Raw genomic sequence first — 16,540 nt, forward strand, 5'->3', positions numbered from 1 at the left:
AACCATTAAAAAAACCTAAGATTTTAGCACTTCCAAGATCTAAATGAATAAAATGTGACATATATACTTCCTGATATGTGGTCAAAGGGCTAGCAGAGTGGCTCATAGAGCACCTGCTTACCGTGTGTGAGGCGCTGAGTTCAAACCCTAGTACCATCAAAAAAAAAGAGAATTAAAAAACAAGAAACAAAACTGATATATGTTCCATTTGATATGAAAAATATATATTCTGTGTTTTAAATGTGTATAAAATTATTTTATATTCTACAACAAACCACATCTTTTTCTGAATATTCAGTTCTTTTCTACGGTAAGAGAAAAAATTAAAATACCAAAAGGAACTTAAAGCCAGGGAGCTCTGAGAGACAAATGATGCTTTTCTTCTGATCTCCTGTCATAGCTGAGACATGTATTCTTCAATATACACGTTCATATGTAGTAAAAATTCACAAGCTGTTTAATTTGTTTAGGGTATGCTCTCATTCTTTCATTTAATTATTGTATCCTTGGTAGTTTATATAACCCAGATTGTTTAAATGGTGTTTATACTTAATAAAGAATCATCTTTATTTGGAAATTTATGCCTTAGTTATTAAGCTGGACCAGTGTGCCTATGTCCACCTTGAATCTACTCTTTAAGAGATGCAGATGCTATGGTATTTTAATCACCTCATTTTTCCTAATTCTTTAAAAGTATAATTTAATCTGAAGAACACTCCATTCTGCTGATTCCCATACCACCTTGTCAGACTATTGGCGTGCAGGAAGCCCCACACACTGTAGTGCCTCTACCTCTGGGAATGAAACGGCAGCCAAATGGCTCACTGCACAGTAACAAGGAGAGAAGAAAATTTTGGCCATTATTGACTGCTGGTGGTCAGGTTCAGCATGAGTTTGTTTTGCACAGCTCCTCCTTTTTTTCTTACTTGTTTTTTTGTCAGTAGAGCTAGCCACCAACTGACCAATCCCACTGTCCCCTAGAAGGCAACATGGTTGGAAAAGGGGTGTCCTTCACCTGGGTCCCACTCACTCCTTCCCAAGTACTTACCCCTCCCCCACACTTCATCTGTGCTCCTTTGGTCAGTGTCCCTTTAGGTTAAGCACCAGTAAGACCTCAGGATCAGTGATACCAGCCACGCAGTTTACCCTGCAGGCCTTGAAATTTGGCTTAACTTCTTCCAGGGGCAAAAAAACTCTACAAGATAGGAAATTTTGTGATTTGTTTTGTTTTCTAGGAAATGTGCATCGTATCTTCAAATTTTTATTTTCGAGTAAATGCTCCTATTTGATATTTCCATAAGATATGTGTATAGCACACAATTGTTCATAGCCTTAGTATACCTTAAGGAAACTAGATATACTTTTTAATAGAGAAAAATATATTATTACTATTATTATTAATCTAGTGATGGAACTGAGATTCAAACTTGAGGCCTCACACTTGCTAGGAAAGCATTCTACCTCTTGAACCATGACCCCAGCCCTTTTTTCTTTGTTTCTTTTTTTGTAGAGTTTGAACCACACTTCCCGTCCACTTTGCTCTGTTTATATTTTGGAGATACCGTCTTGTGAACTATCTGGCCAGGTTGGCCTCAAACCACTATCCTCCTGATCTCAGCCTCCCAAATAGCTAGGATTACAGGCATGAGCCACCAGTTCCCCACCCCACCCTTTTTTGCTTTATTTTTCAGATAGGGTCTTGTGTTTTTGTCCAGAGCAGGCCTCTGACCTCAATTCTTCTACTTTCTGAGTAGCTGGTATTATAGGCATGCATCAGCACAATCAGCTTGTGTTTTGATATAAGGTCTAACTTTTTTTTTTTTTTTTTTTTTTTGCAAGGATTGGCCTGGAACCACAATCTTCCTGTCACTGCCCCCTGCATAGCTGGGATTACAGACATGTGTCACCATGCCCAAGCCATAAATAAATTACTTAAGAGCAGAGTACCTCACACTTTAATATTTGTAGTACACTCCTGGGGATTGTATTAAAATACAAAATTGGGTCAGTGGAGTTGTTCTGGAGCCTGAGATTCTGCATTTCTGAAAAGCATCCAGGTAATGTCATTGAGGTCCGTCCTCACTGTTAGGAACAAAGCTTTTAGGGGTTGCTAGAGACACTGGGAAGAGCATACCTCACAAACCCCTTACATAAACACAGCTTCATATTCACAGTTTTCACAAAAGTCCACAACGTTCTTCTGCTCACAAAATACACAGAACACCTCACAAGACCCTGCATCCATAAGAGAAAACCATGCTCACACACAAATAATGTTCCTAACATCCCTACTTACTTGCTTTTCAGGCACCTGCACTGAAGAATGGAGACTCATTATAAGACAATAATAAAATAAGCACTCAAAGCTGTTTGAGTGGAAGCTCCTCAAAAGTTGAACCAGCTGTGAGTGGGTGATTACTGCAGAATGGTTAGGACACTTGTGATCTGAAGGGGCCAGGGATAGCTGTCCTGAGCCTGAAACTCTATTTGCCTAGTGTTTAACTAGGTACCTCTGCCACCCACAATGTGTAACTGATGAAAGGAACTGTATACTAATGATTTCAATGTGTGCAATTTGTTACAACTGCTTTGGACCTTGTGTATGATCAGAGGCCACCCCAATGCTCCACTCCTTGCAGTAGTGCAAGAAGGGTCTTTAATCAAAGTGCAAGGTAGGACCCAGCCTCTGGTTCTCAGCTCACCTACTTATGAAATTAGTTTACTTCAGCCTACTGACATGCTATGACAATTGTACCACACTACACTAGCTTAACTGAAAGACCTAGCAATTTTAAAGTTCAATAATAACTGAAAACCTAGAAGAACAGAGAAACATACACACACATATATACATATATAATATGGGTATAATATATATATTTCATAAATGTAACCATGTAGACATTTTCATTTTTAAGCATTCTGTTTAGATGTCATAGAGGAGGCTTGAATACTGAAAGGGAGCCTAGGCCAGGTTTATTTTTTGTAATGGATTTTCAGTATTTTGAGCACCCTTTCAAAAATCCTTGCAACTGAAAAAAAAAAAGTTTCTATGATTTGACAGTGATTGTAACACACTTTTTCTTTCCATCAATAATTGGATATATTTTTGTGCTACAAACTTGCATTGTTTTCACTTCATTGAGTACCATAATGGCAAACAATTTATGTTCAGTCTACCAAAACGACACTTCTTTAGCTTAAAAAAAAGTGCTATCACCAGGAACTTTTAATAAAAGTTCTTTGCTGCAATCTGATTGCATCAATACTTTTCCCCACCTTTTGCTACTGTTTCCAATACTGGAGGAGGATTTATATTTTTTTCTAAGCAATAGATTTTAATTAAGAACATTTATTAAAGACCGTTTTCCTTCCTATGATTACATTTCCAGTTCCAGAGACATCTGCATTTCAAAATGCACCACATATTTTCATAAATATTCCATAATTCCCTTAGAGCTTTTTGGTATTACAATTTCCCCCAACCTCTTCTTAACATCTTCACATTCGTCATCAGTTCCATCTATTTGTACCAGTCAGAGTTAGACATTTCTTCTCACAGGTATAAAATAAAATTGTGTTAGAAAGCAGATTCAAAGCACTCCTGTTCTTTGTGAATCAAGACTTTAAAAGAAACAAAGACAAATTAAGCTCAGTAACATATGTCTAACAAAAGATCTAGATATCTTACAGACATACTTAGAGTGGCAGGGTAAACAACTAGGCAGAGTTTGCTTTGAAGTTTAAATCATTGTTATTTTAATAGAGTGGAAAATTCATTTAGATAGTAGAATCTGATAGTTACCCAATTAAAGTCCTTTTTGTCTATGGTAATGTAGTTTTATATTTTCAGTTTTTGAAACCCAGTTTTGCCAGAGAATTTGAAGCCAGAAGCAGCTTAAACAGTGTCTTTAGACGGACATCATGAGTGACAGCAAATTGTTGATTAGACCTTTTAATTATCTGATAGAGAATTATAAGCCAGTGTATTAAGCTTGATCAAGCTGCAAAGAATAAAGATACACCCAAGTTATTTCATTTAGTTTACCTACTATGTGCATACAGAGTAGGGATTTTGTTTCATATTTTCACATTCTTTTTTTTTGGAGGGGGGGTAATGAGACATTCTGTCATAGAGAAATAAATTCAAATAAATGAAAATGGTAAGAGGACATGAGGACTTCTAATGTTTAATTAATGTGAGAATGTCCAACCTGCCAAACATCAGGAAATGAATATTAAAACCACAACCACAAGGTACAAAGCAGATGTTAAAACTCTCGCAATCTGAGGTGTTGGCAAGGGTGGGCAGGGTCTCTTAGAGCCCACACAGGCCACATTTATGAAGGAAATGCACCCATGTTCAGCAATCCCAACTCCTACACTGGAACCCACAGAAATGCCCTCCCTAGTCTGGGGATGTGGCTCAGTGGAAGTGGTCTTGCCTAGCAGTCATGTTCTTTCTGTAAAACTGTATCTGAGTGCTGGTCCCTGTCCCAGCAGTTCACTGGGAAATCCATGTGAGAGGATGATCTTATTTCTCATTCAGGAGTTTCTACATTCAGTCTTACTGAGAGAACAGTTGAAGGAGGCAGATCATGTTTTGTTCCCACTGGTTATCACTGACGTTTCTCTTGCCTAAATCATACTGGTCTCTTGAAATCCACAGCTCAAGTCTAAATACCTTGCTGAGAGGTTGAGAATATTTGCCAAAGTGGTGAATGCCTCCCTCTCCATAGTCCATGCTGTGTTCTCTAAGCAGCACTTTCCAAGTATTACCTCATTCATTCCCAAAACAACAGTGGGAGAGAAGTACTATTATGTCCCCAGGGAACTGAACCCAGGGCTGGAGAAACTTGCCTAAGGCCCCAGTTTAAAAATGGTCTAAGCAGGATTTGAACCCTGGTGGTCTGGGTTAAGATAAGTCTGGTCCAGTCTCGAGGGCCTTGTTGGGCTTCCCCTGTCCCTTCAAAAGTTATGGCTCAAGTCTCTGGAGTCAGAGGTTGTAAACACCAACGAAAATCTTGTTTTCCTAAACTTCTCAGGGCAAGTCCAAGGGCAGAAAAACTTAGAGGGTCTCCAAGTTCAGTTCCACTGAGATGTAATTCTAAGAGCAAGTCCTCCTGGAATCACATGGTAAAGGGCCACAGCAGTGTTCTGAAACCTGAGTTCTCTCTGTGGGATCACAAATCTTAACTAACACCTGTACCCACAGAAACTGTCTCAACTTCTTAAGGGAGTCGGCAGAATGCGAATAAAACAATTGCCCACTGTGTTACCCTGAGTACTGTGTAGTTGACCTACCTGAGTTTTACCCCACCCTCATCTCATTTATCTTTGATAACAGGATGCCTGCAGGCCAGAAGTTCCTCTTTAGATGGGCAAGTCTAAACTGGTGGAACTAAGATCAGAATGACTGCCAGACAACCTCTAACTTCATTATGATCCCATCTTCATGCTAATTGTTCACACCCACCAGTGCCATAACAGCTGACAATTGCCAGGACCAAGATGGGAGGGAAAGAACCATAAAAGGAACAAAAAGATGGGACACCCAAGTTCCCAGAAAATCTCCACCCATTACCAGAAAAGACAAGAACAATCTTCACTTTGTTTACCTATCCCTCCCTCTCATTTGCCCTATGTCAATAACCTGCTGACCCCCAAGAGTTGAGAAATGGATTTTTGAGTTTAACATCTACTTCTCCTGCTCTTGGCCAAGAATAAAAACCTCCTTCACTGTTCACTTACTCTTGTAATTGGTTTCAAAATTTTGAGCAAACACTGATAACAACTAGGCAGAAAAAAACTCATGGCTGCCTCACTTGAGGGCCTTGTGTCTTCCAAAGATCTCACTGTGTAGCCCAGGCTGACCTCTGCCTCTGCCTGGAATTACAAACATGAATAACTATACCAGCACTCAAGGCCTTCTTAAGGAAGAGGACATTTAAGTTGAGTTTTTGAAAATTACTCCTACTCTCCCAGAAAACCTACCAAGGTGCTATTATGGTCTTTCATGATTAGTGAAAAATCTTCTGAGATTTTTGGGGAAAACTAACAATATCATGCAACTGTGAGCATTGTTTTTACTGAAGTCACCACACCTTCCTAAGGTGACCCTGGTTTACTTCACTTAGGGTAGAGGTGTTTAACTCTTTAAGTGTTCTTCTCAATAGAAGGGAAACTGTACTTCAAACTTCAAAACACTTCCCCTCCAGAGAAAGTCTTACTTCAGTTAATCATCCTCTTTTGTCTTCTAACTTCCCTAAGAAAGTACACTGAGGGTCTGGATTCAGTTGTTTTCCCTGAGGGAGACATTGATTCGCAAATGTAAGGCTTATGCTCTTGGAGAAGAGCAAACCACCAACTATATAAATTAAATGTCCTTGAGACTGCTAGGGGAAGTATACCGTATGTATATGCATACTTTAAATCTAATTGTTTTCCATTTGTTATCCTTCTCCATTTCTAGGAAGTTATTTATTTTCCTTAAAGTAACAAATATTTTCATTTTCTTCTCTGTTATTACTGCTCTAGGTAAAGTGCCCTTTCTAGGGAAAAAAAGTTAAGAGACAAAGATATATGCAGAGATGTTACCTAGCATTTAGTCTCTTGAAAATGTATATATTAGTACTTAGAAATATAACATATTTTTTTTAAAAAAGATTAACTGCCTAATTACAGATTTCACACATAATCTGTCAATTGGCTAAATATGTGCTGGCTGTCATTAAGCTGTTCAGTGAAAGATGGATAGAGGGCTGTCCTGCTGCTCCTCTCAGACGTACAGGAGCTGTCTTTTAGAGAAAAAAAAAATTAAGAGCATATCCCTATTTTTAGTGCTCAGAGCAGCTAAAAAAAAAAAAACCCACACAATTCAACTTCCTTTGGAGGCACTAACTTAAGTTATGATGGCAACTGATTTACTTTAAAAACACAGGTTATTGGCTTCCTTTCCGACTTATTAAATCGAAACCTGCAAGAATTGGATCCTGAAGGCTTTCCTGTGCCTATTATGCCACAAGTGCAATATTTCTCTGTGTGGAACCATAGAAACTTGAAGCACATTTTTCAAGATTTGGCTGTCATTGGTGACCAGTGTGACTCAAGTCACTTTGGTCATTTAGACATTAATTTTTGTATCTGTAAGGTGATACAGTTACTTAAATACTCTCTAAAATCATTTCCAATTCTATGTCCTGTCTTGAGTCTTTAAAGGACAATTCGAAAGCACATAGCTTTGAATTGGATTGATAATGTGGTAACTTACATTTGAAGAGCAGTTTGGAATTTTTGAGGGGCTTCTCATTGTTTACCTGAGCCCAGTAGTGTTGAAAGTAGAAGGAGCAGCAGATGTAGCTTGGTGGTAGAGCAGGCCTAGCATCTTCGAGACTCTGGGGTCTGTCTCCAGCACCACAACAAATAAGCATAAAACAACTTGGTTTCAGAAAAAAAGGAGGGTAGGATTTCTTCAAGGTCAGATATAAAATGAGATGGTAGATTGGAATCCTTGTCTTCAGATAACTGTACTTTCCATGTTGACATGTATAATTTTATTTGACTATAATCAGAGTAACAATATAAAACCAGTAGGATGAAAATTTTGCTTTTGTCTTGCATAGTTCTTGGAAGAATTATAAAAATACAATTTGAGAAAGTGGTGACTATGATTTCAAAAATTGGATTAAGGAATTTAAGTTGTAATTGTGAGATTTTTCTCTACTATATCCTCCAGTCCCCTCTAGTTTTGTAACAAAGACAATAAATATCATATACCACCAAAAAGAGTCACAGTGCAAGTTTTAAAGACATTTCTCAGCTTTCTTGTACAGAGGATGAGGCTTTGGAACTGAATTCAAGGCAGTGAAATATGAATTTGAGTGACACATACCACTCCCAGGGCTGATCCATAAAGATTACCTATGTTCCATCATTCATTCTTTTTTTGTTTTTTCTTCAGTTCTGAGGTTAGGTTTGAATTCAGGGCCTCCTACTTCCTAGGCAGACACTGAAGCCAGTCTCCCAGCCCACCTGTTCTTTTTCTGCTTCCATAGTGACTTGGAGGTCATAGGTTGAAGCTAACAGAGCAATTAGATGGCAACAATTTAGCCCATTTAATGAATTTAAGAAGGAGGAACTAACATCTCCACTCCCAAACCTACCAACGAACTTCTACACTGTTAAACCACTCAGAGTTTGCCTCTGCTTGCTATGCAGACTCTCTACCACTTGAGCCACTCCACCAGCCTTTGTGGCTATTTTAAAATAAGAAAATAACAACAACAACAATAACAAAGAGAGAAACAGAGTTCCAGTGGTAAATCTCTTACTATAAAAAATGGGTGCAGCTGGGCGATGGTAGCTCACACCTGTAATCCTAGTTACTTGGGAGGCTGAGATCAGGAGGGTCGCAATATCATCTGCCTGGGAAAATAGTTCCCAAGACCCCATCTCCAAATAACCAGAGTAAGATGGACCGAAGGTGTGTCTCAGGCAGTAGAGTGCTTGCTTTGCAAGTATGAAGCCCTGAGTTCAAACCCCACTCCCATAAAAAAAATGATTTGCAATGAACACTTTAACCAGGGGTAGAATGATGTAATGATGCGGTAGGCCTCAGCATGCACTTGAAACTCAGTGGATATTTGTACTGCTTGTGACTTAAGCAATTAAGTCAGTTAAATTTCAGTTAAAGCTAAACTACAGCTTTATCTTTTACAAGGACAAGCAAAACCCAGTTTGCCCAGCTTGTACATTATACTCATGTAACCAAAGTGTAGTTCACTTTTAGGTCATGAAGAATGCCTTTTGCTTTTCGCTCCATCACATTAAAAATTATTTCAGAGCAAGAGCCTATGCCGATTCAATCACTGTGCAAGTACTCTAAGTTCATGTTGTCATATACCATCATATCACATCACCTCTCACAAGGTCCCATCATAGATTTTTGCAGTTTAAAATGGCCTCATTGGTTAGGATTACTTAGAAAAGAAGTTCTCCATGCAAACCAATCAAAGTGGGTTAAATCACTCAAAGTGGATTAAATCACTCTTTAAAAAAGAAGCAACTCTTGTTAACATGGTGTCCCATGCTTGTAATCCCAATCTGGAGGCCAAGACAGGAGGATCTCAAGTTTGAGGCCAACCTAGGCCATACAGCAAGACCCTATCTCAAAAACAAACAAAAAACAAAACCAAAAATCTTTATGTTTATTTAAAAATACATCTCTGATTAACAGATCTTTTAGTGAATTTAACATAACTTTAAATTGCTTAAAACCAACAAAACCTGATTCTTAAAATAAAATATGGTTTGTTAACAGAAATGGAGGAACAAGTTTCTTTCTGAAGCAGGGATGTAGGCATTTATTTCTGCAGAGAACTAAACATATGGACAGAGTTAAAATGTAAGAGAGAAGTTCATCTTCAGGAGGAAGAACCAGCTTCTACTTTGTCATCTTTACGTGCAATTTCTCCACAAGAAAAGAACTGCCAAAAATTCTTGGGAACATTATCCCTGATGGAATAACAAGTATGGCCAGAACTCCAGTCTGAAGGAAGTAGCCTCATAGATCACGGAATGAAAACCATTCTTAGTGATTTTGTACCTGGAGTATTTTCACAATTAGAAGTTTGTTCATTTGGTGATTTTCTCTGATTTTTAGAGGCTTGAAGAAGACATGATTTTTATTCTCACTTATCCATGTCCTACCACCACTGCAGATTTAGGAAACCCTGGAGCCCTGAATTTAACCAACTAATTCTACAAAATTCCCTGAAGCAACTTTATCAGCACTTATTTTCCCTCTTACTCCATCCTTGTTCTCTGTATATTTGTCTTTTTTTTTTTTTTTTTTTTCAATACTGGGGCTTGAACTCAGGGTCTTCACCTTGAGCCACTCCACCAGCTCAATTTTTGTGAAGAGATTTTTCAAGATAGGGTCTTGTGGTGGAACTATTTGCCTGGGCTGGCTTTAAACCACGATTCTCCTGACCTCTGCCTCCTGAGTAGCTAGTGTTACAGGCATGAGCCACTAGCACCTGGGAACCTCTGTCCCTACACACACTTCCTTCTCTTTTCCCATTTGGCTGAGAAATTCATCCAGGAACCAAGAATACTAACAATAGTAGTTATTTCAGAGTCACTATAATGGTGCAATTGTCACACTCTTATTCTGAGTGGGATAAGTCATTGTTTTAGTAACAGCTATGGTTATGACAGAAGTTGGTTCTTGTTTCTGATTATTCTCATTCAAATAACAATAACAACAACAACAAAAATGTCTCCTGATACTCTTGCCCTGCTGTGAATTAGGTAAGAAATCAAATGGTCTATCCTTTTTGTGGAACCTCAAACTAAACTTTGCTTGCAGTGGTAATGCTATTTATTCTTTTAGCCATAAGTCCTTCTCTTAACAAATGTACTGAGCAGCTTCTTTGTTGTAGGCATTGTGCAAGGAGCTAGGGGTAAACAAGTTTTAAATAAAACAGACTCATGCCATCATGGTATGTACAAATTGTAAATTGTAGAACAGAAGTTGGCTAAGATTTTCTGTAAAGAACAAAATAGTAAATATTTTTGAATTTAGAGCCCTATTGTCTTTGTTGCAGTCACTCAACTCTGTAGAGTAGCAAAAAGACAGTTACAAACAAAACAGGAATTAGTGAGTGTAGTCAATTTTATCAATGGACACTGAAATTTCAATTGTATAGAATTTTCAATTGAAAATCAGAAAGTATCATTATTCTTCTAATGTTTTTATAGCCATTCTTTATGGAAAGACCATCTTCAGTTTTCAGGTCACACAAAAACAGGCAGTAGGCCTGATTTTACCCATGGACCATTGTTTACCAACTTCTGGTTTAAAAGAAAAGAGAAATATTAACAAATTACCATTCTAATAAATACATGGTGATGAACTAATAAGTGCTGTGAAAAATAATTAGAGCGTGATAAGGGGCCTGGGGTAACTTTAGGATGAGACCTGAAGGATGAGTGGGAAATGCTTCTTTTTCAACCCTAAATGACTTGGAAACACTTTCTGAACTTCCCTTGGCAAACTGTAATCTTTCATTTTTTTTGACTCGTTATAATTCACTCTAATTTTTGCCCCATTTCTGTACCTCCGAGAATTTGACTCTTTTCTTGTGTTGTTTTCATTGCTAGTGAATAGCATTCAGTGAGAGTGGTTGGATCATAGCTAGGACCTCAATAAAACCAGTTCTGTCAGTGTCTCAGACTTAGAACATATTTTGATGGACTATAAGATAATGAAGCTGGATTGGTATTCAGTCTCTTGTAGAGTACTGGAAAGGTTCTGTCTGATGATTTTTCTCTATTCTTGGAGCACTGGCCTCAGTTTTTTTGTTCTTATTTTTTTGTATCACTTGGTACTAATAGAACCCAATTTGTGAAATTGTTAATTACAGTAAGACACACCAAAGAAATTAAAATTATTATAAACCACCTTTCAACCAATAATCAGAGGGAACTCTATGCATTTATTTTAATTCCCACAGTTTCAGTTCCCCTCTGTGGTATTTCTGATCACATTAAAGGCTGAGTCCCCAAGACCCCATCTCCAAAATAACCCAAACAAAATGGATGGGAGGGGTGGCTCAAGTTGTAGAGCACTGTGAGTGGGAAGCCCTGAGTTCAAACCCCAGTCCCACCAAAAAACACTACAAAACAACAAAACCTGATCATAATTTCTGGCTGGGCAGGGAAATAAATAACCTACCAGTTAATATAGTCTGCTACAATGCCTCTGTGCTCACCATTCACGACAGGGCTAGCTGCTCTTTGGAAACCAGCAAACTGCAGAAACAATTCTATCCAACATGAATCACAGCTCCAGTGACCAGAACTGAAACTCCCTTTGGAATGTCCTGTAGTTATTAAATGTGTTTCTTGCTGTTGTTGTTTTGGTTCCTTTGAAATTGTGCTTTTATGCTAAAAATGTCACCGATTATTTTAGTCCTCAAATGATGCAGACTAGATATGTGCTGTGGAAACTTGGACATATGCCAGGTTAAACTAAAATTCAGAAACCTGAAATAGGTGATTTTGCTGAACAGAGCGGCTAGAACATAGACGGAGACTATCTGTATGGCAATAGCACTTGTTACTTTGTAGCGTGTAGTGACATACATCTTTACACATATTATCCAATTAATCTTTACAAGGCAATATAGTTGGAGAGTTATTGAAGTATAGTGATGAAAAGCAGAGACTTTGTTCTAAACCATTTTGGTTCAAAGACTGGTTCCACCAATTGGTAGTTTTGTGATCTTAAGAGGTTATATAATGCATTGTGTGTCGGTTTCTTCATCTTTGAACTGGGATATTCCTGTAAGGATTTTGCAATTATTATAGGAGGTAAATTAAGCTGTGCTTAGCACAATATCAGGGTAAACACTAAATGCAAAGTAACAACTGTTATCCTCAGATAAAGAAACAACGTTCAAACTTTTTGTCTTGCAATTACCAACACAGACAATAACTGGGAAAGCTGAGATTTGCACTCAGCCTGACTCTAGTCCTTGCAGTTACCAACTGCATTATTATCTTCATCACTAGCACCCGCATTATTATTATCTATAATTAATGGTCTCTGCAACAAGCCAAAGGAAATCCTTGCCAGCCATACAATGTGGGGTGTGTGCACATGACCACAGAGAATTATTTTTAGTTACTATCACAAACAGGAAGAAAAATCATTATTAGTAAGAGTAACCTTGGGTACAAAGTTATAAAGATCCAAAGCCTACACTTCTTTTTTTTTTTTTAACTAAAAGATTAATCACCACCACCACCCGCTACTTGTTTCATGGAAATAGGTGTTTGAAACAGATTTATACAAAAATGTATTTCTCATGAGAACTTGTTCATAGAGTATAACCACAACCAAAGAAGAACAATAATTTAAAAAATAACAAAAACTTTATTGTTGAACTCAAAACTCTTAAAACCCTTTGATATATAGTATGTCTTTAAATATGCTTGAAGTCCATGTACTCCTGGAATTCATGTTGAGTTTAGCGTTTTTCTTGGGAGAGAGGCTTTGATGATCATTAGATTCTCTTATGGGTCTGTAACCCAAGAAAGCTTAAGAGACACTGGTTCAACCTGAAAGCTTTCCTTCCAGTCCAATCACAATGGTGGATCCCCAGAAAATCCAGTGAACTAGGGCATTGAACGAGGCTCTCATTCCTTTTTCTGCTTCCTGACATTACTTCTATTAACTGGTCATTTAGGAGATCAGAGAAACTTAATTTAGAAAAAAGTTCCAAGCACAGTGCTTCATATGTGGAATAATCAAACAGTGAGTGTTAGTTAAGTCTAGACTTTAATGCAGTAAGACATAGTTCAAGAGCCAATTATTGTTTGTGGCTGTAATTTTAAATAAAGTTTTACTAGAAAATAGCCATGCTTATTAATTTGCATATTGTCTACAAACATGGGCCTCAGAGTCTAAAATATTTACTATTTGGCCCTTTTTAGAAAACATTAGCTTTCCCCTGATATAACTGAAAGAACTTTGGAGTCATAGGGCAAACTTGAAGTCTGGCTCTACTGCTACCTGTGCTGACCTTGCACAAGACACTTCACTCTTGAACCTCAGTTTTCCATTTATAAAATGGGGATAACTTTTACTCACTTTGCCCACTTTTCATAACCATTATCAAAATCAAATGTAATAATGTATGTAAGAGTAAAATATACATTATTAATTTTATTTGTAGGAAAGACTAGCATCCCTAAATTACCTGTATATAGTGACACATTATTTCTCAGAAATGGTTAGAGGAAAAAAAAACAAAAAACAATACTATTTACTTAGTATGCCATAAAATTGTTACTCTTTTGTGGGATTTGCTCCCCAACACAACTAAGTGTTGATTTTTAAAGAGGAAAACCAAATGTTTCCTGAACAAATTGTCAAATATTGAACAGAAATAATAAACTCCAAATATATTTTCTCATACAAATATGTGGTCATTTGAGATTTTGCCCTTGATTTGGGCCCTCCTGGTTATGGCTAGAGACAAAGTGTGAAATAATATGGATAATGAAATATTAATTCTATGTAATTTAGGTAGCCCATGAGAAATTTTCAGCTCCTGAATTTTTAAAAAGTATTGTATTTGTGAGTACCTGCAAAAAAACCTTGAATTTTAAAAAGGAAATAGCATAGTTTATGTATCAATTTTCATGAGGAAGTAAGGAAATAATTTATCCATAGTCTCATAGATCTAATTAAAGTTAACGGGAAGGTTTAAAGTCCCTAGGAAATGAGTTAGCATTCATCCTTTCTTTTCCCACAATTCAATTACTAGAGAAATTAAATACATATATTTCTTTCTCTCTAGTGAATTATAAAACAATATATTCTCTTTTAGCTTTACTGAAAAGAGCAATATTATTTATAAATTATTTGGCCTGGAACTAAATAATTCTTTGAGTTTCCATGATTTTTACCTATTAGACTAGGGGTATGAGAAGATCAAGTCAGGGAGAAAGAGTCAACCTCTGTGCATTAAGGTAGTAATCAGGAGTCAATGCTTTTAGGAGTTTATAAGAGTACATACAGATTCATATTTTCTGAAACAAATTATACCAATATTATTTCAATTTTAACCATATTTTTCTAAGCAATAAAGTGACTTGCAAATGTACTAAATAATTTTGGCCACCAATTTCTACTTTACTATAGAGAGGGTACCAGTACAGATGGAAAAGAGATAGACAAAGTCTGGATCCTGGCTTTTGAGAAATGTATTTATAAGAAGATAGTCATAGTCCTCAAGAATTGAAGGGAGGGCAGGAGAACCACTTCAAAACATTACAGGTGTTAGATGACCACGGTGAGGTGTGGAGAGCAGGCAATCCTAGAGAGTCTCAAAGGAGTACTGCTGCAATCATGAACAAATGCCCACCTTTTTCCCTATCCTCGCATTACCCATCTCAAGATGCAAGCCCTGAGGATGGTGCAGATCTAGCTTGAGTTGCATATCTACCTGTTGACTAAGCATAAGACAGAGCATTTCAAATATGGCGCACACCTAATCAGAGGCTGTATGCAAAAGGAGATAGCCATTCACCAAGGAAATTAGGATTCTGTTGACAAAAGAATAGACTATGAATCCTGGGAGGCCAAAAATAATTACAAAGATAACCATGACTGTTGCTTCTTCAGACTGTTAAACATTAAAAGAGGCAGTATATTTAAAACGCATACTACACAGACTTCCAATTTAAAATATTACTTGAATGGCAGCCTCAATTAGTTGTCTTCTAACATGTAGAAACAATAAAAACACACACCATCAGAGTGATTTAAAAAAATCACTATCCTTTCTTTTCAACACAAAGCATAGATTTTGCTGCATGAAACAGAACCTACCTCAGCACATCTAAATAGGTGCTACTTCTTGAGACCTGAATTTGCCCTGTTCCAACCATCCAAGTTCTAGTCAGGTAGAATACAGGGCAGCCATTTCTCTTCTACATGAGGACTGTCTTTGAGCAAACCTCAGTGCTGGTTTCCACTGCCGCGGTTGTCTTTTTGCATTCATTTAGAAATAGAAAGTCCTCCAAAACAACTGGGAAGGACAGAATTGGAATCCTGGACACAATTCTGCCAGAAAACAACTATTGGTTGCTTTAGGAAGTTAGATTCACATGAGCAAGGCATTGTTGGAGGCAGAAATAACACTTCTTGTCCTACAAATTAGGAGTTGTAAATATTTTTCTCTTTTTTGATGAAACTGGGGTTTGACTTCAGGGCCTCACACTTGGTAGGCTAGTGCTCTTCCACTTGAGCCACTCCACCAGCCTTTTTTTTCTGTTGGATATTTTTGAGATAGGGTCTCCAAACCATTTGCCCAGGCTGGCCTCAAACCGTGATCCTCCTAATATCTGCCTCTTGAGTAGCTAGGATTATGCGTGTGAGCCACCAGCGCCTGGCTATAGATTTTCTTCTTGTTCATCAGTTTATAGCATCAAAGAATTAGCCAATGGGAGGGAAGAGGTGAGTTACCAGAAGCCAGGATTTAGAGAACATTAGCCAGTTGGCATTCCAACTATGGGTCAACAAAAGTGATGTGACTGACACCAATCAGAAAAGAAGTGAACCAAAAATCACTCAATTTTTTTTAGCATTTACTGAGTCTAGAAAGTTCTCCTTTTCATTAACACCTAAGGAAAGGAAAATGTAAATGTGGATTGTGAGAAACAGTATAGAACAAGGCAAAGTTGCTTTTAAGACTAGTGAGTTGTAGTAAATGTATTTGATGATCAGAGGTGATGTTGAGCTCAGAGTCAAAGATAATCATGAAGAAACAGACACAGCACATACTGAGAATGACCTATCGAAGGATCCAGAGAGTATTTCAGAAAATGGTTTGGTACAAGAAAGCTCTACATCATTGGAAACCTGGCAGCCACAGCCATTTAGGCTGTCTGCTCAGCTCACTCTGGTCCTCTGCTCATTCTTGCCATGTTTCCTGGGCAGGTGCTTCAGGACTCCTGTGTCACCTGT

The sequence above is a fragment of the Castor canadensis genome, chromosome 3 (assembly GCF_047511655.1).
Source record: "Castor canadensis chromosome 3, mCasCan1.hap1v2, whole genome shotgun sequence".
Classification (NCBI taxonomy): Eukaryota; Metazoa; Chordata; class Mammalia; order Rodentia; family Castoridae; genus Castor; species Castor canadensis.